This window comes from Rhinolophus sinicus, linkage group LG01 (genome assembly GCF_036562045.2).
Source record: "Rhinolophus sinicus isolate RSC01 linkage group LG01, ASM3656204v1, whole genome shotgun sequence".
Taxonomy (NCBI): Eukaryota; Metazoa; Chordata; class Mammalia; order Chiroptera; family Rhinolophidae; genus Rhinolophus; species Rhinolophus sinicus.
Genome location: NC_133751.1, coordinates 194,241,161 through 194,262,200, shown reverse-complemented (window position 1 = coordinate 194,262,200; position 21,040 = coordinate 194,241,161). Strand labels below are relative to the sequence as shown.

Here is a 21,040-nt window from a genome sequence, read left to right as displayed (position 1 = left end):
TTGGATATGAAGATTTGGCCCCTCTGAAAGGGGAACTTTCAGTGCTAGCTAATTGCTGTCTCTTGGAAAAGGGGGTTCAGCATTTCCTGATAGTCCAATTTCTAAGAAAAGTCAGAAATCCTGATTCTTATGTAAAATCTCCAATTTCCAAATGTTGACAATTGATACAAGGTTTTAATAAACACTCTTTGGACCCCACTGGGTTTGGAAACATGGGTTCAGAATGCTAGTTCATATCCAAGATAGAAAACAGAAGAAATGTTGCTCCCAGGTAGTTGGGAGATACAAGTTCTCTAACCTGGGGTGTGGAGGGTGGGGTGCAGGATTATACAGGAGAGCCCACTAAGAATGAATTAAACCTGTGTTTATGGGTCCAGAGTTATGTTCAGCAGGAATATTATGAAATTATTGGAACCCTAATTAGTTCAACAATTAGTCTGCAGGTGAGAAGCAGCTGTTTTGCTCCTGGGCTCGGGGTCACTTGTCTCTGCAGTGTGAAGAGTCAGCAGTAATTAGAAAAACCCGCGGTGCCAAACTAAATTAAAAATTTTCAAACCGTTACTCACCATATAATATAATTTTGCTTCATGTTCCCAGGATGAGGAAACTCAAATTAAGTCCCTATTCATTACAAAAATAGGCTAACTCATTTAAGGCTAGGAACTGTTTGTCGATGGTATTGAATGATTTCTATCTACTGTAACAGGTCATTCTGCACTAAAATAAATGGCAATTGGTTATATGCCGATGGTTTATTTAACAGCACTCAATTGTACTGAACTCTGAAAACATAATGGGTCTCAGTGGACCCTCCTGCCTGCTATTTTTCTGAAAATAAAATATTGATGTAATTGGATTTCCCACCCACATTGATCCTCAAACACACAGATGGGATCGGTTTAAGCAAAAACTGGGAAATGAAGAAATTGTGATAATCACTGAATAAAGGTATTTATGTCAGGACACTTGGGGTGCATTTAACTAAGCTGCCCTAAAATCCATGGAAACCTTTGCATGGTGTTCTCCAAATTCCTAGGGACTGTTGCAGAACTCCAGGTAAAGGCCAGGAAAGAAAAAAAATCTACAAATGAACATTTAAAAGCAAAGAGAAAAAAACCTTCAAAAAAATTTCAGGGACCATATTCTTGTGATACCAGACCAACTGGTTGGTGCAGTCAGTTTAATGAGAAAAATGCTACGGAACCCAGTGTTCAGCATCTTCTAGAAGGAAAGAAAAAAAATAAGTATTAATTGAATCTTTCAGTTTTCAACTTGGTATTTTGCTATTGTAGAGACATAGCTTTAATCACATCCTGCAAGAAGCCAATTTCACTGATGTGACTTTGTAAGCAAGACCACAGGCTTGAGTTTTGTTATTTGTGTGTTTTGTGGGGTTTTTTTAACTTTTAGAGAGTGATTTTTTTTTTAATTAAAGTTTATTGGGATGACAACTGTTAGTAAAGTTACCTAGATTTCAGGTGTACAATTCTGTAATTCATTATCCATATCTCACATTGTGTGTTCACCACCCAGAGTCAGCTCTTAATAAGATGGGCTTACTCTAAGGGAAGTTCTTTTGGTCTTGACTTTCAGGGTTTCTCTGTTACCTTTAGTCATCAACCTCTAGACTAATCTTGTTAACAGAATGATTTTCCCTGATTTTTTTACATGTCTCTTCTGATCCAATCCAATTGGAGCAATTGAAATGCTATTTTTCATCAGTATTCAAAAGGCAGTACTAGCAACAGTAACAATACAGAGGCTCAAATCCTGACTGAATTTTCCCATCATTCCTAAAACAAGATAAACAACTCCCTGGAGTATTGAAGCTCTCAGCATCTAGGCAATTAATTAGTTTCCGTCTTGAATGTAGACCACACCCTCACAAGAAGGGAATTGGTCAAATGGCACCACCCAAAGGTTTTTTAGAGATCTGCTCGGTTTTTCACGCCATTAAAGGAAATAAAAATGGCTTCCTTCCCAGGCTTCAGCCGACTTGTCTGAACAAATTTTCATGCTGGAGTTGGCTATCCTAAAGTGATATGAACGGTGCCTTATAAATTAGATTGGATATTAAGCACATTGGAGATTCTGATAATTTATAGAACTTTGTTATGAATCTTTTTGCAATGTGAATAATACCTTAATTTATCTTTTCTGTGAATTTGGATTAGGTCTCCTGGAAATGAAATATGCATTAAAGAATTACCTTCCCCCAAAAGATGAAATGTGATCAAGAAAGGAAGGTCCATAGTCAGGAGAATTGGGTCTTACTTAATCTAGCTCTTCTTCTGACCTCCCAGGTAACCTTGGAAAATGGCTGAACCTCTCTGGACCTCAGTTTTCTCATTTATGAAGGGAGTATAATGATCATTTCTGCTTTTCAGAGTCTTCAAGAAATTAAATAAGAGTCATTGAAAATGTGAGGTTTTTTGTTTTTGTTTTTAGGCTAGTATAGACTATAAGTGCTACACAACATTGTCGGTAATAATAATTATGATCAGGACGTGAAGGAGAATAGTGTTGGGTGGTCATCAAAGCAACTATAGGAGGACTCATATTGCCAACCTGATCCTTCAAACTCCACTAGAACTGATGTTCTTGCTTTGATAAGATCTGTGAAGGTCTTATGACCCCAATACTGCCTTTAAATGTCTTACTAAAAACCAGTTCATCTGGAGACTCCCTTTGAAAATGCAATGTCTCTGGATATGCACACGGAGGCAGACCTCTGACATAGTGTTAAATTAGCACACAAAGGAGTCTCTTGTGTTTTCTGGGGCAAATGAAGAAAAATCTAACTTCATGTTTATAACATTTTTAGTATTTCATTTCTTTTTCTCCGGGGATTCCTATGCACATTTTCAATAGTAAAGTAGTAATTGGTAAATATTTTAAATTTTATTTTTCCCTCTTGATCGATGGAGAAACATAAGTGTGGTGGGCAGGTAGGCACCCAGACGGCAACAAAGGTAGATGAGAGAGTTTATACAACTTAGTATGCCAAGAGTCTAGTATTAGTATTAACAGGCAAGCCAAATTTATTCCTCCAATTGTATTCTTAAAAAAAAGTACCAACACCTTATAAATGTCTGAATCAAGGCTGTGTAAGAGCATTTTTTTGAAGCCACTTAATAGGAGAACAATGACTAGTAAAAGAGGCCTAAAATTAGTTTCTTATACCAGGCCTCCCCAAGAAGTGGTAAAGCCCAGCACACGGGAGGTCTCCACGTCCACATCCCTGAAACATTATGTAACCTGTGGGGAGTCATTTCACCTACGTTTGTCTCTTTTCTCCATAATCAAAAAGGGGTTGAGCTTTCCCAAGCCCATAAACCACAAAAGGTGAGTTGCATGTTTTAATCCAAAACTAACCTATAGGTAAAAGGCATTAGACCACAGAATGAAGATTATCACAGAGTCTAAGGATCTTAGCACGTTAACGCTGGAAGGGCATTTGAATACACCATTGGTGGTCTGGTTACATCAGTCTCTTGAATTTGATTGAGTGTCATGGACCAGTCCCCCAGGAACTGATCATTCTGAATTTAGTAACAAAACTCAATCTGAGGAACCCCTAATCTGAAGACTTCAAATTTCTAAACATAAATGAGGATTCAACCTCATCAAGGTGTTATTATCGGTAAAAACCCTGCCCCGGTGGCCACATTCAGGATGTACCATCCACCACTACCCATTACTCCAATGGTGTCATTTAATTTTCTTTTAACCACAACAAAGACTTGTATTTGTAAAGTCTCTGATGGTTTATAAGGTACCACACATACACATTGTCAGACAGGGCAGAAATTATTCATAATTCTCAAAGGAAGAAAGCATTTCTGAAGCATTAATATCCTCATGGTTTACATTACAAATGGTGGAACATTCAAGAATCCTTCTGGAGCATAACCCAAGAACAGGTTAGACCACAAGGATTTTAGGTCTCTGAAATTATGGGATTCAATTAGTTCCATTGAGCACCCCAAAATGTGTCCCCCACAATATGTAGCATAATCTAGAGTTCATGGTATACATTCAGTTAATACTCTCTAAATTACCTGGACTACTCCACAGAGCCTTCACACACCCAACAAGCAAACAATTTCAGCCCATTCTCCTCCTTTCTTGTGACGATTCAGAGTCTAACGTGGTAGAGGCCCAAGACTTCCCTCACAAACAGCTCCATTCAGCGACTGAACCAGCAACTTCCCCACCCAAGACCAAGGCAACAGATGCCCTATTTAGAGTATGTACAGCTATGTTACTGTGACTCAAAGAATTCTTCCAGCCCCTTAAGCTCCCTTCACCCCCAACTTTGAACACCCAAGGTTCCCTGCTTTCCCTGTTTCTGACCTGCTGCATGAATTCCCTATTCTGCCTTGGCCCTTGGTTTTGCCAACACTGTCTGCTCGTTCATTGATTTTGGTTCCTTCCTTTACTGTTGTCTCTAGTGTACCAAAGCCTCAGCATCATATCTGCCTAGAAGGAAATACAGAAGAAGTAAGGTTCTCGCTACTGACATCAAACACAGTATCATTTGCTGTTATCATTTCAAGCACCATGTCTACATTCCTCCCAAAGCTCAAGGATGCATTCCAGCTTCCCAGAAACAGCTGCACCATAGAGCCTGCTCTTGGAGCAAGAGCTGAGCCAGGAGCTGGCAACTTTGGGATGGTGGGCTCATGAGCACATAGCCCACACCTGGCATCTGAGGCCTTTGAGTCAGGCGTGGGACCATGGAGCCTAAAGAACTGGGAGGGCAGAATTTGCCACCGCTTTAATTCATAACATTCTCCCTAAAATTCTGAATTTCAAATTAATTCCAGTTGGATTTCTAAGTACCTGGAATACTATTCTCCCATATATTCACACACCTGACTTCTCATTACTCTGGTCTCGACTCAAATAACCACTAAAGAATAAGCCTCATTTCTGCCTCCACTATTCTCTATACCATTGCTGTGGTTATTTGCTTTCCAGCATTGATAATTCACTGAATATTTACTGTTTCCTTTTATTATTTACCTTCCCTGATTAGAATGGGAGCTCTGTGAGGGCAAAACCTTTGTCTATCTCATTCATAGCAGGAGGCTTTCAATAAATGATTGTTTTGATAAATGAATAAACGGACGGGTGGATAAGTAAATTGGCTATGAATGAATGGTGCTTTTATATAAACCAAGCACTGTACTAAGCACTTTTCAGACACTATCACAGCAATTTTAAAAACACTCATTTTTTTGTTGTTGCTCAGAAAAGGCTAATAAGAAATTCTTTATGATCCAGAAATCAAAACATAAACAAAAAATCCAAAGGACACAGTGGCGGGTGCCCAGTTATTGCTTCTTCTTTGGGATCTTATGTATCATTTAATTCTTTTACCAATTCTATTGAATATGCATTAGCATTAGTCTCATTTTTATCAATTAGAAAACTGAGGCTCAGGAAAATTAAGTGACTTGTCCAAGGTCATATAAGCTAATAAATCAGAGGACAAGGTTTTAAACCAATTCTGTCTGATTCCAGCCATGTTTAAACCATGATTCTAAAGAGTCTGCACATTTTCTGAAATCCTGGGGAACTCTTTCCAGCATAAGTTAGTTAACATTAGGTTGGTATTTTCAGAACTTATTTGAATAAGATTGGAATAGCTTATTGTAGTGTTTAATAATTAATTGCTGTAGATATATGAAGAATGACTTTTTCTTAATGAAAACTTTCAGGATGATATTATAATGTTAATATTCTCAGAAAGTACCCTCATGTGACATCAGCCTCCATGTTAATGAGAGAAAGTATATTCATATTTTTTTCACAGATAATTCTTGAAAGCCGAAGTATTTAAGAACCTTCATTGAGGCAAAATTCTATTATATGAGAAGTAGCTGCTTGGCAGTTTCTAAGAATTTAATAAATCTCTTTAGGAAATTGTTAGTTTCAAAAGAAAATTTCAAAAGGGACTCAAGAATACTCTGTTTTCCTGTATTTGCATTACAAATAAAGAACCTTTTTGCTGGCTGTGAAAAGCCATAGAAAACAAGAGTGATCATTTTGCATTATTTGGTGAGTGGTATTGTGTTACCATTTTTTTTTTCTTTTAATTGAGGAGCCCCCAGATTTCATGGTGCAGCTACAGAACGCTTGTTAAGAGGTCTGTGGAATATCGCTTTCACCAAGGCACACTGTCTCAGAGTCGTCTGTTTTTCAGATGACTTCAGTAGGAAAGGACGGCCACCACACAGATCTAGGCCACATTCTGAGTGTGTGAGTGTGTGAGTGTGTGTGTGTGTGTATGTGTGTGTGTGTACATAATACAAAATTTACCATCTGCAGCATTTTTAAGTGCACAGTTCAGTGGCATTAAATGCATTCACAGTGGTGTGCACCCATCACAACTATGCATCTCCAGAACTTTTTCATCTTCCCAAACTGAAACTCTGTCTCCACTAAATAATAACTCCCCAGTCCCCTCCTCCCCCGACCCTGTCCCTGGTAACTACTATCCTACCTTCTCTCTATGAATCTGACTAATCTAGGTACCTCATAAAAGTAGAATCATACACTATTTGTCCTTTTGTCATTCCACATTCTTGGTGCACTTGACCTGTATTTCCTTCAAAATGAAGGATATTCTCTGGTGTCTACAATGACATGGCTATACAGTCCTGCCACATGACTCACAGGAGACACTTTGGGAAGGTGGTTATTATTATTTTTTTAATACTGGGTTTACACACTTAGTAGTAATATTGCTAATGAGTCTGCAACATTTTGTCAAACACATTATCAAGATTATATCATTTGGCCTTTCCTTCATTAAAAATAAAGTGTGGAGGGAATTAATGAGCCCCCACAAGGATGGAAGAGTATTAATTGGCACAAGTCATCTTACAGAACTGCCTAGAAAGTCAGGGATTATAGTTAACAGTCGCAATGGGAAGGGACCAAAAGGAATAATAATTTTTAGTCTGACAGTTTTTTGTGAGGTGTTTTTTTTTGTTTTGTTTTTTAACTTCATGCATGACTTTTTATCTTTGTAGCCTTGTCTTTCCCTGGTGGTAGTTAGCAGGAAAACAACAGAGAGGCAAAGATGCTTCCTGCATATGGGGTGGAGGTAGGACATGAAGGGAAGGTTTGGGAAGCAGCAAGGAAGGAGGGAGCTTGGCGCATCCATTCCCCTTTGCAGCTGCTCTGGGGACATGAGCATCCCAGAAGGGCAAGTACGTGTTGGCAGCTGTGGAGAGGAGAGGCGAGCAGGCAGCATCGAGGGCCTCTGAGAGGGAAGAAGGTTCCCAGGAGGACGTGGCCCCTTGGTGTGGGCGGGCAGGTGCTGACGCCACTCCCTGGTCGTTTCAGGGCAGCTCTGGTGCTCTGATCAGCGCAGCTGCAAGAGCTGAAAGCCTCTGGGAGGAGTCAGAGCACCAGGGCTTCCCACCGTGCTGCCCAGCCTGGATGCCAGTGCAGGGACTGCGAGAGGGCCCCAGTCCAGAGTCCTCCCAGAATATTCTCATCGGCTCACTGGTGGTCTCACAGAATTCAGCCTGCAGGGGTGTGTGTGTATGTGTGTGTTTTTGTGTGTGTGCCCGTGTGTGTTAGGGGGGAAGGGGAAAAGGAGAAACAGGGGAAAGAGGTCATGTTTAAAGAAAAAGATCTTATTTGAATGCTTTCCAATTTACCACTGTTTCTAATTCTTCTAACCACATGATGCCCAGTTGGCTTCAATCGTTGCATTTTCTTCCTCAACTAGACAATCAAAGATGGCTTCTGTGGGTTTCTCTTGTACCATGTGGACTCCCTGAAGTCTTGGGGTTCATTTCTAAGAATGTCCTATTGTGTTCTTCTACTCAAATGCTGAGCTCTCTGCCTCTCCTTTGCCATGGGGATAACATAAGGTGATAAGGGCAAGAATGTAGGGAGGGAAAAGTAGAGCTGTTTTACGCAGTCAGTGATTATGCCACTCTGCTCCTATTTATACTGAAAGGAGGAGTCCTTTGCTCACCCAAGACAATCGCTTCATGGGCAGAGGAAAGTCCGGTCAATCCTCAGGTTTATTACCAGCTGATGGAGACAAGAACTGCCTTGCTCCTCACCCCTCTCCCCATTTCCCACTTCTGTTAGGGATCCCAACATGCCACCTATCCATGGTCAAAGACTAGTACAGTAAGTAACATGTAAGAAGATTGAGTTAGTTTCCTAGGGTTGCCATAAACTGGGTGGCTTAAAAGACCAGAAATTTATTCTCCCACAGTTCCAGAAGCTAGAAGTCCAAAATCAAGGTGTCAGAGAAGCCACCCTCCCTCTGAAACTCTGGGTCGAATCCTTCCTGGCCTCCTTCCAGCTTCTGGTGGTGCCTGTTGACGCTTGTCATTCTTTGGTTTGCATCGTTTCAACCTCTGCCTCAGTGGTCACATGGTATTCTCTGTGTTTCTCCACCTTCTCATGGCACTTTCCTTTTCTTATGAGGACACCAATTATAGTAGCTTAAGGTGTACCCTAACGATCTCATCTTAGCTGGATCACATCTGCAAAGACGCCTTCCAAATAAAGTCCCATTCACAGGAACTAAGGGCTAGGATTTCAACATATCTTTTGGGGACACAATTCAACCCATGACAAGACCCTAAACTCAAATTCTTGCTTCATCTGGGGCCCAGCCTTCTTGCCTGGAGTCTGACTTATTGATGCCAAAACGCTTCCCCCAGACGCTAACGCTCAGTTACCCAGTCCTTCCTTTCTGTGGTTCTGTTCTTCTTGACAGACACATCAGACTTCTGTCCAGTGATCACAACCTGGAGATATTTGGCATTTGTCTGACTACCCATATTTTAAGGTTAAGACTTGAGGCTTCAGGGAATATCCAGATTTGTCCTCAGTACAAGGGCCCCAGCCCTGTGATGGCCACTGTGTGTCCATCCTCCCCAAGGCCCCACCCCTCCTTGGTCCACCACCTCTAGAAGCCTCGTAGATCTCCTTTTACTGGATCCAAAACTGGTTTCCATCACCTTCCAGGCCTGGCACAATTCAACTACAGCACTGTTTTTCCAAAAGCAAAATTTTCTTTTTCGCTTTTTATACATTTCGAATAAGGATCATGTTTATAACATTAAAATTTTTAAACCCTGCCTCTCTACCTCATGCAATTCTCATACAGCTCTAGGCATCTATATATATTTACCATAGTTTCTCAAATTTGCTTTGAGAAGTAGAAAAACTTAGCTAACTTTATAGCAGGTCTGTAAATAAAATAATTTAGACCAATGGGGTGGCAAATTGTGAGAAATAAATTAATTTCTTTTAAGATAAAATAATTAAATTAGTTCAGATTTATTCTAACAAAAATATAAATGAAAAACTATAGCAATTTTTAAATTTTAGGGTCTTAACATAAGTCTTAGCCACAAAATATTTGAAGGCATATATTTTTTAACTTTAATTATTGGATTAATTGTATTAATCTTCCATTTACCATGTTGATATAGACCTGATCTAAAGCCAAATCCACATAGAGGAACAAACATAGTTAATCCATTAGGCCACTATCCTCTTTCTAAACAGCAATGCCTGGAAAGATTCGAATATCTCTCAAGTCCATAAAAAGTCAGGCATTTTCTAAAGAGCCACAATTTCCATTCCTTCAAAACTGAGACATGGCCAATGGTAGAATTAAGCAGCCTGAAGTTGCCAACAGCCATGTCATCGCACCACTGTAAAAATCCTGTTGCTTACGATTTATAAAAAGATTAACAGCTTGGCGGTGCTTTTTTGGTCTATAGATGTAAACTTTGTGACAATACCACAATCTTCCAATTGGCCATATACATGAACCCAAAGAAGAAAGCCAACAATTTTCCCACTACTAGTCATTCTGGTTATTGATATGTGTGTGTGTGCATTTTTCTAATCTGAATAATCTTCCACTGTGAAGTTTTCAAATAAATCACTCTCCATTGGTGTAAAGAAACTCAGACTGACCAGCACATGTTTTGCTGCCATCCAAACCAAGCCAATTCTCCACTATATCTGCTTAAGGGGCCACCAGAGACTAAAATGGAATATTTCCATCCCCTGCCAAGAACACATGCCAGTATTTACTAGGACTTATGCAAAATAATTTTCCAGAATCACTTTTCAAAAGCTGAATGCTCAGTTGACAATATAAAGTCTAAAATGGATTAATAGGAAAGAAATAGACAGTCCCAAATGCACAAGTTATCAATTTTATGCACAGGATGAGTAAGCCTTACACATTTCAACTAAGCTGGAATTACAATAACCCCATTTCTCTCAGGAGAAATGGTGGCTGCTGTGAAAAATGAAGATGTGCTTTGTTTTATTTGCATAAGAGGAAGTATTCTTGGCTGGATTAAAATGATTGGCATGATGGCTTGAAGATGCTGCCTTACCAACTGACTTGTCACCAGTTCCAAGCCATGTCTACATGACCGAGGTAGGCTGAATGATGTCAGAGGATCTTGGTGGACATTCGTCCATTTACTCCTTCATTCAGCCTATATATGCAAAGCATTGAACTAGGGCCCTTGAATTCAAAGATAAAGAAGAAAGTATTCCTCTGGCAAAAGACTCAAAATCTAGTAAAGATACTTCACTAACCTCATATGCATTGCCTTTGTATCAGTCAGGGTTTGGGGGTTGTAAGCAACAGAAACCTCTATAGCTTGCTTACAAATATGGAAATCTTGAGAAAGATGAGGGGCAGCTCACTGACTCTAAGGACAAGATCAACAGATCTCAGAGAGGATGGGAGAAAGATCCCTGACAGGTTTCTGAGTAGTAAGAAAAGTACAGCCAGCCTTCAGGTTGCTGCACTTTCGTTGAACGTTCTCTGATGGTTTTCACTCTTTGTCATACCACTTTGGGTTTTAAGTAGCTAATATTGTATCACATATCTACCTCTTTACCAGGCAAGGATGGGATACGTTGACTGACAGACTCACCAAGACTGCCTCCAACGGAGGAGAAGCAGTTTCCCAAAGCACACCCAGGTGTTTGTTCTAGAATAAGGAATGGATTCTGGACAAACAGAAGACGAGTCCTGCCCTAGCATTTCTTCTTCTCAAATACCAACGTATACTTTGTCTATGACTAATGCCACTTCATTTCCCCACCTGAGGGCTCACTTCACCCTAGGCTTTGAAAGAGGCCCAGTTGAACAGCTCAGAAAATCAGTACTCATCAGCCTTGGGTCAAGTCCCACTCAACCCTTGTTCCTAACCCTAGTACCTGGGCTCTGCACTGTTGCTGAGCACCTGAGCCCCAGGGACCACTCATCACCAACTTGACATGCTTGGTGTCCAGCGTGGGACCTGCTGCAGGGGTCATCCAGAACTGCCGTGTGGTTGATGCATTTCCAGCACAGGGTCTTCTTTCTCTAAGTTGCCACCCCTGCCCTGATAACCTGTTCAAGTGTTTTAATCACTACCCAACTTGGGCCCTGCCTCCCAGGTCTGACCTCCCTCCTTATTTCTACCTAAAAACTGGAATTCTGCACTTGAATCTGGGTAGTAAACTTGGGTGGTTAAGGATCAACACTTCTGAGTCAGAAAAGGCCAGGTTAAACCCAGATTCTTCCACTTACTGTGTGATCTTGAATAAAGTACACCTGCTAAACCTCAGCTCCTTGTCTGTAAAATGGGTCCAATAATATCTACCTCATAGGGATATGTTATGGGGATTAAAAGAAATTAGGTATTTGAAAATGACTTAGCAGAGTGCCTGGCAGATAGCAAATGCTTAATACACCATCCTGATGCTCCGATCAAACATGCCTCAGAATTTTAATTATTAATGTCATATTCTTACTTTGTAACTCTCTGGATTTCAAACCCCTGCTAATATTAATCTCCAAATCTTGACTGCTCCTATGCTTCAACTTTCCACTTCCCATGCTATGAATTGGCCCCACCAACTGACATCCAGACTCTTCACTGCTGGCTGTATCCTTCCCAGCACTGCATCTCCATGGCCCACCTCGGCCCCTTCAAAAACCCAAGTTCCCTCCACCACAGCTCCACAGGCTCAGGCTCTAACCTCTCTCAGCCTTCTCCTTCCTTGCACAGCCTGACAGGCATGCCCAGGGAACTTGGCCCTTCTGATTTACTCATCCTCATTACAACTGTTGTGAAAACAGTTGGCCAGCTGCCAGAGAACCAACTCTTCTAGGGCTGCTCAATACTCACCCGATTGCTAAACAATTTAGGATTTTTTTCTCTTTTTTTTTTTTTTGCTATAATTATTTGAATAAATCTTTACTTACTTAAATCCAGGAAAGGGTTTTTGCCCTCTTCAGCAAATGGTTTATCTAAACATATTGATCAACTCCTATATGCCAAGCACTGAGGTAGAAAGATGCATAAAACCAAATACTGCTCCCGCTATGAGGGAATGCCAAGAGAGAAGCATCACAGAGATGTCATTATTCCTCATCTCCTTCAGTTTTAACTAGCAAGCAATGATGACACAGATATCCTCAAAAAACAATTCTAAATAGTGGGTAATAAAGACATCACTTAGGTTAGGTTTTAGAATGCTCTTTAGCGATGACATTTGCAAAGAAGTGCACCAATCATAAGAGTAGCACTCAATGAATGTTCACATCCAGCACCCATATCAAGAAACAGAATATACCAGAACACCAGCAGCCCTCGTGGGCTCCCTCTCAACCCGTCTCCATCATGGGGAACCCCTGACTTTGAATGGATTCACACGGAATGCACTCATGATTGGCTTCTTTCATGCATCATTTGGTTGTGAGATTCATCCATCTGGTTGCATGTAACTTCAGTTTGTTCCTTCTCATTTCTGAATAGTATTGCTTTAGGTGAAGATTTTTACTTTATTTATCTACTCTCCCTAGATGGACATCTTTGTCGTTTCCAGGTTGCGGTACTATAAGTAATGTTGCTATGAACATTCCAGCGCATACCCTTCTCTCGTTGAGTTTATACCTAGGAGTAGGAGTGCAAGGTCATAGCAAATGCATATATTCAACTTTCATAGACATTTTCCAAATGGTTCTTCTCTTCTGCATGTATTTTTAAAGAAGATGCTGCTTTGATCAGAGAAAGAGAGTTGTGGGTGGGGTGAAAAGAATCGGGTCAGGAAACCAAACACAGACCCCCAAAACAGGCCTCCAAGTCATGAGAATAGCCTGGGCTGATATTCAGGAATGAACTGAGAGCAAGCAAATCAGAGGGAACTGCAGAATGGTCAGTGGGAAGGCAGTTTGGCAAATACTCCGTCCGGGGCCTTCCCCTACCAACAGCGGCCTCATCTCTGTTTTCTGCAATGTAGTGACAGCCAGGGAGCAGCCAATACAAAGAAGGACAAAGCAAATATCACTCTTTAATTTGCTGGCTCACTCCTATCTCAAAGTGATTGTTTAAAATCCTAGACCTGGTGGCGGAATTACCAAAACCCTTCTCCACATCGATATACCTTTGAAATATCAATGTCTACTGGTGCAATCCATTTGGAAAGCAATATAGCAATAAATAATGATCCTTACAATACTTATACCCCTTAATGCAGTAATCCATTTCTGAGAATTTATTGTAAGGCGATCATTTAATACAGAAAAAAAAAAAATCAAATGTATTAACCTGTACATTTTAGGTATATTTATATTGCTTTAATAAAGGGTAGGCAGCACCCTAAATGTCCAATAATCGTGGACAGCATATCAGTTTGATTGACACTGATACAATCATTAAAATTAAGCTTCCAGGCAAACTTTTTAAATTAAAATCTCAGGAGACAAAATTGTATGGACATTAAGGTCGCCATAAAATAAACACGCATGTGGAAGTGAACAAAAACTTAAAAGGAATAAAGAGAATAGCCAACACTACATGTTCACTGCCCACTAGCACTGTTCTGAGTGTTTTATACAAATTAACACATACTCACAACAACCTTATGAGGTAAGGAGTATTATTAATTCCATATTACAGATGAGGAAAGTAACCCACAAAGAGCTAAAGGAAACGGTCCAAGTTAGTAAGTGATAGCGCTCAAGTATTTTGACCTCCAAGTACTTAATACTTAAGCTACTATTGTGAAAATATAAGTCATCTAAGGGAGGGGCACTATGAGATTTTTCCATCTTTTATGGGAAATCTGCTACTATCTTTATAACTAAGTCAGATACAAGTATGATAAACATTTGTTGAATACGCATGCTGTCTCGTGTATAGAGCTAAATTCTTTTTCAGGCACCATTTCACTAAACATTTGTGAGAATCTTATGCCATTGGGACTATTCTCTTTATTTTAGATATTTAAAAAAATAATAACAGTTATGTTATCAAATTAGTTACAAAAACCTCAACTACAAACAAAAGAAAACAAACCCTATAACTTTCCATAAATCAACAAAGGAAGTAGAAACTCCACAGCGGCAGTCATCACAAACAGGAGAAAAGTCAAACACCTCCGCCTGTGAGAAAAGCCACCGGCAGGAAGTAGGGGTTTGACAATATGACGAAGCATGCCTTCTTGCTGCTGGAGTGTGGCCAAACTGAAGAAAATCTTCATAGCATGAAACTAAGTAATACCAGTAAAGTTTCTAGAGGCTATAAAATGGCCATTTAGAGGGAAAGGACAACAAATGATTAATTGGGAATTTGGGGTTTTTTTTCTTTTGGTTATTGTGAATCAGTACAGCAAAGGAGCACCGATCCCAGAGACTGGGAATTCCCTGAGGGCAGGGACTGTGGAAAGATTCTTTGAGGATGTAAATCAAAAAAACCTTTGGACTTGATATCAGTGTATTTGAGATAGGAGAGATTGGCTTACTGCTAGTTTAGCAGAATTTTTCCAGGCCTAGAATCAGAGCATTATATATTAGGCCCAGGTGACATGCTTCATTACATGTCAAAATGATTTAGATATACAAAGTCTGACAATTAAGTTTGCGAACTTCTTGCAATGATGTTGATAACCTTTTTCAATATCAGTGGGATTATTCATTATAAATTTGTACCAACTGGACAAACAGTTAACCAAGTTTACTATTTAGAAGTGCTGAAAAGGCTACGAGATAATGTTAGATGACCTGAACTTTTTGCCAACAATTCATGGCTCTTGCATCAGGACAATGCACCAGCTCCCACGGCACTGTCTGTGAGGGAGTTTTTAGCCAGTAAACAAATAATTGTATTGGAACACCCTCCCTACTCACCTGATCTGGCCCCCAATGACTTCTTTCTTTACCCGAAGAGAAAGAAAATATTGAAAGGAAGACATTTTAATGATATTCAGGATATTAAAGGCAATAGGACGACAGCTCTGATGGCCATTCCAGAAAAAGAGTTACAAAATTGCTTTGAAGGGTGGTCTAGGTGCTGGCATGGGTGCATAGCTACCCAAGGGGAGTACTTCAAAGGTGACCATAGTGATATTCAGCAATGAGGTATGTAGCATTTTTTCTAGGATGAGCTTGCAAACTTAAATGTCCAACCTCGTACACACATAAAGATACACACATATATACACATACACATATACACATGTATACGTATGCAAGAGGAAGACCAAATATGAGACAGACTGATTCCATAAAAGAAGCCATAGGCATGAGTCTACAGGAGCTGAGCCGGCCTGAAGAGGACAGGACCTTGTGGGCGTCACTCATTTAAAGGGTCACCAAGAGTCAGAGCCAACTCAATGGCACACACACACACACACACACACACACACTTATACATACATATAGATATAGATAAATAGTTTGTGGATGTTAAAGCAGCTGGAGTTATAAAACACAAACAGCATCCCCCTTCACATAGATTGCCAAGACCACCAAATCTCAGACACGTCCTTACAATAGGAGAGACCTGGGGAGTCTCATCCCTAACCTGTTTCTTTGTTTATCTTATACCTTCTATTCTAAAGTGTCAGTTCAAAAGGAACCCAAAGTAAAAGTAATGTTAAACAAGGTCTAAGGCAAAGTTTTTGCTCATTCTTGAAACCAAACCTGCCTCCAGCTTCTGCCGTGACATAGGTCCTGTCTTCCCCAATCACTACTGTGTCCCAAGCACATAGCACAGTGTCTCACACATAGTAGGCACTCGTGTGGAATAAACTACTGTCGGGTGACAATAAGAAGGAAACACCATAGTCCTGCCTGTAAGAAGCTCAAAATCACTTTAGGAAATAAGGACTAACATTGGGAAATGAGACCTGTGCCAAAGTGCATAGGACCGACATTTCACACACCAAGAGTCTAACAGAGAGGAGGGCTTGTGGAAGAGGAAGGCCCTGGAGTTACAAGGTGACAAGATGGACAGGCTCTGGACTGTAGAGGTGCAGATGACATCCCTCCATTGCTTCCAACCAGCTCTGGGTCCTCGGCAAGTCTCCTAACTCCTCTGAAATGCTCAACTGGCATCAGAGGGTCAGAGCAGAGACTGGAGTACACTTAACATCCAAGCATAGTAGAGCTGGAAAAAAGATCATTTCATTTAACTCTCTTGTTTTGCAATAAGAAAACTGAGACTGTGGGAATTAAAGTGCTTCTCCCATGATCGCGGGCTATTTCTTGGGGAGCCAAAACTAGGAATGCTTTCTTCGGGGCACAGTAGTCATTTAACTCATCGCAGTGACAGAAGTGGGATGGCAGCATGTGCAATGTGAAGAGGTACAACCTTAGAACAGTCGATAAAACTAATTTGCTAGAGAGGACAAAAGAAGGAAGGCAGTTGATCTGGTTACCCAGTGTCGACATAGCCCAGAGGAAGGCAGAATATAAAATGCTACAGGCAGACCTGGAATGTATAAATCAGAACTATTGGGTATAATAATTCGGCTATCAACTGTTAGCCCAACAGAAAGACATTTCCTTGGGAGGAAAAGGGAATAGAAAGAAAGCTTTGTTATACATTGCACTCAAACCTGGTGAAAACATCAAAATAATCTCATTAAAGAGTAACACACTTACTCAGGACAGATAAAAGGAGTTCACAGCAGTCTTAAAAATCTGTGTAAGGAATTTCACTTAATCCTCCCCTTCCGTAGACTGGTGTTTTTTTTCCAAATTTGCCTGTAGGTGAATACTTACATCACTGTATTTAGAGCAAGGGCCTATCCCTGCAAACACTTATTTAAATAAACATTCCTCCCACAACCTAATAGGAACAGTTGGTATTGAATCATATCTTTCCAGTTTATATAGAGACAGACCTTTCTGAGAACCTCTTAAGGCACAGGTGACCTGTCCTCTGATTTTTTTAATAAGCAGTCATTTCTCTTAGACTAGGATGTGATAAACATGGTCACTTTTAACACCAAAGAAATATTTACATAAACCAATAGCATCCAGAGTATTTAATTTTTAAAAAATGAATGGTTAATTAAAAATAAAAACGAATGAGAAGACAATGCCAAATGATATGCACCCTTTCCCAGAGCAAATCTTACTAGATGATGAGTGATACAGAGTTTTCCATGGTTGAATCTCTTTTTAATTGAGTGAATAAGGGAAGGCAAGAATTAAAGCATAAAAAAAAGACAATACGTGGGATTAATGGAGGACAGAGTTGTTCAGTAAAAGGGTAGGAAGATTTATTTGTTTGCTTTTTTAAATGTCTGTATCTCCTTTCCATTTAACAGTGTGTGAATGTGTGTGTTGCACACAGAAGGTATAATATAGGCCTTGGAATCACATATCTGTTGCCTATGCCCCTGCACCCTCCATATTCATTCCTAAATACTTCTATCAAGAAAACAGTGTACTTCACTTTGTGACTCTGCTGCCCACTGGTTATGGTGCCTCATTAGCCCAATTCTTCACTCCTCCTTGCATCCTTGATTTATGTTCAGCCATGTGACCAGTTGGCCAAGAGAGTCAAGTAGACGTGCAAGTGTGCCAGTTCCACACATGAGTTTTAAAGATTCCTTCCAAGTCTCTGTTTGCCCTGTTGCACCTCTATGGCCACCATGTGAAGAAGCTGGCTGGGCTAGCCTGCTGGTCCAAGAAGAGGATGAGGGAAACACTGAACAAAACAGATCTGCTCAAGCTCATCTTAGAGCAACCAAGGGAGCCAGCCAATATCAGCAGAGCTGCCCAGCCAAGACCAGCCAAGATCAGCTAACCCACACATGACCCACAGAGCCTTGAGCAATAATACTAATATGATGGTAATAACAACATATATCGTATGTTATAGCTATAATAGAAGAACAGTTCTTGGTTTTATCCCGTGAGTTTTAGGATGGCTTATTACACAGCAATAGACAAAAGTATACTAGATTTGCTCAGAAATTCAACAAACAAGAGGCTTCATCCTAGTGTTTTTTGAATGATAGGGAAGACATTTCCCTATCAGTACTTTCATTCTCCCATTTGTAAACAAGAGCTAACACTAGCTTTTACCTTCTTCCAAGGCACTACAAAAATTAAACGCCCATAAATGTTTTACTCTAGAAAACTCGCATGCCTAAACATAAAGGATTATGCCACATACATTGAAAGATGAAAGAAAGGGAGGGAGGGAGGGAGGGAGGGAGGGAGGGAGGGAGGGAGGGAGGGAGGGAGGGAGGGAAGGGGGGAAGAAAGAAAAAGAGGAAGGGAGGGAGGGAAAACCTTCCACTCTAGGTCATTGTATGACTTGAAAGGACACGTGTGAAAGCAGTTAATAAATACAAACACCCATATAAATAACTGAAACATTTGTTAAAATTGATGGAGATGACATTTCATTTTAAATAATCCAGATAATCCCTTTGCATGAGAATATATAGACTAAAGATGTATCTGAATGTCCCAATGAAGTGGTACCCTAGAAATTAGAACAGTGGCATCTGCTAAATGATGCCCAAATTTCTTCCTTTCTTTCAGGCTTTCATGGAAGCCTGTCTACAGGAACAACAGCTGAGAAACCTCCCATAAAATTCCTCCTCCAGAAACTGAGTAACCACCTCAGACTGCAGCCAGGTGAGTTACTGAGGCTGCGCCCTCCTTGTTCAGGTGCGACAGGTACAGCAGAGGCTCCTCACCCTTCACCTAACGTGAGCACAGTGGCGCTGAATCGCTGACTCATTACTAACCTGCCCTGCCCTCCACCTAAGGCCTTACCACCCAAATTGCCGATGAGATAACTGTTGGCCAGGTCCACACAACTGAGAGAAATGGTACTTCTGCTAAGCAGCTGCCACCTAAACACTTAATTGCCTGGAGAAAGCTCTCCATCAGGAAGAGTTGTGTGTGCCCCATCTGACAAATCCAAGCACAGACAGAGACAAGGTCAGACGTGTCTTTATCAGTCAGAAACTGGCACCACCACATCAAGGCGGTATTTGGGAGAGGTGAGAAGCTGGGGGTGGTGAGGGGCATCTGGCCCAGGATACAGCACCTGCACAGACACGCACAGAGGACAGTTTGTAAGCAGGAAGAAATCTCCAACCTGTCCACCACTACCTAATTCTGAGTCCTGCGGTCTGGTTTCCTTAACTCTCAGACACTTACAGTTCCTCTCTCCTTTCCACACAGAAGGTAATCTCTAACGTTGTGCCCAGACTGGAACTGATAAAAAATAAACAGGCTACACCTTCAATCAGACTCTTATCTACATGCAAATGGAGCTAGGGTGTCCAGATCAATTCCACACTGTCAACATTTTCTCCCCTTGTCCCATTAGGCATTCACTATGCGACAATCCAGCAATCAAAAACACCTCATTGCCACCAAGAGCACCCGGATTCCCGGAGAGGAAAACACAAGCCATCATCCTGGGAAGTTTACCGAGTTAGGGTTGACAGAAATGCATCACACATTGGAACTGAAAGGAGAGGCAGCGTGTTGCTGACATTGCTGGAGAAAGGGCTGCTGTCCCCCAGGTATTCTCGGGTCATTAGTGGGGGGAGGCTGGCTCCTTCCCGGCAACATCACTGTCGCTCTTGGATCTGTAGGAGTCACTCCCTTTCATTAACTAACTCTTCTTTTACAAGGTAAATCCTCTGATCCTCCTAGGAGAGTGGGATAGCAGAGTAGTCAATCACTACTTGATCAGAGTATAATTAGATTATTTCTGTCCAACAGGAAAAGGTTGATGGTGGAAGAATGGCCATTTGATTGAGTGAGAGGAAAAGGTCAGTTTGGAGTTCTCGCCAGTGGTAGGGTGGGAGGGGGCTGCCAAGTACGCACTCCAGAGGTATCTGTCAGGTTGAACCTATGCCCTGAAGGTGCAGGAGAGGAGCCTGGGAGGGGAGGGAACCGCAAAGTCTGAGAGAGGCGTGGGATGGGCAGAGGGGAAGCCATTCACAGCGCCTCATTGGTGGGTCTTGGAGCCCAGGTCTCCTCCCACATGGTAAACCCTGGCGTGGTCACAGATGTGCTCAGCTGTCCAGGTGGGGCCTGAAACACCCAGAGCTCTTGCAGCTGCTTCAATTGCACCTACGATTCCCATTCAAATATTGTTATTTTCTATGTGCGCCATGATGTGAAAAAGGCAAGGAAGCTCTGCTGTAGCCTAATGGTGCAACAGAGTGAGTGTGCTTTCTACAAAATCTCTAGTTTTTACTATTGTTTACCAGTTTCAGATGTTTCCTAAAGCCAGGAAATCTGGTTAGTCATCCCAGCTCTCGACACTCTCATCTGCGCCCCCATGTTCTGGCCTATAAAATGAGAGGAGTGTACTAGATGGTCTTTAAGGTTTCTTCTGTCTCAAGACCTCCGTGGACTTTCTGACTATCACATTCTACCTCTCCCTTCACAGTCCATCCACTTGCTCTATCCCAGGACTCTGCTGAAATGCCACTCACAGAGAGACCCTCTCACATGTGGACTAATTTAAACCTCTTTGCTATATTGTGTTTCCCCTTTGAAACGTCCCATCATACTTGCAATGCCTTCATTCATCCACCCATTCATTCATGCAGTAAGTCCTGGTGAGTGGTCTACCCTGTTGAGAGCATGGGTTCAGTTGTTGAACAGGTAGATTTAAAACCCGGGGTTGCTCCTTCCTGGCTATGTGACCTTGAACGAGCCATTTAGCCTCCCTCTGCCTCACTTTCCTCAGTA

General features: G+C 41.2%; 1 long non-coding RNA gene across 1 annotated transcript in view; it reads right to left on the bottom strand.

Moving 5' to 3' along the window:
* Window positions 1-21,040, bottom strand: part of LOC141568293 (uncharacterized) — a 179,474-nt gene that overhangs the window by 101,269 nt on the left and 57,165 nt on the right. The gene's annotated exons all lie outside the window — the stretch shown is intronic.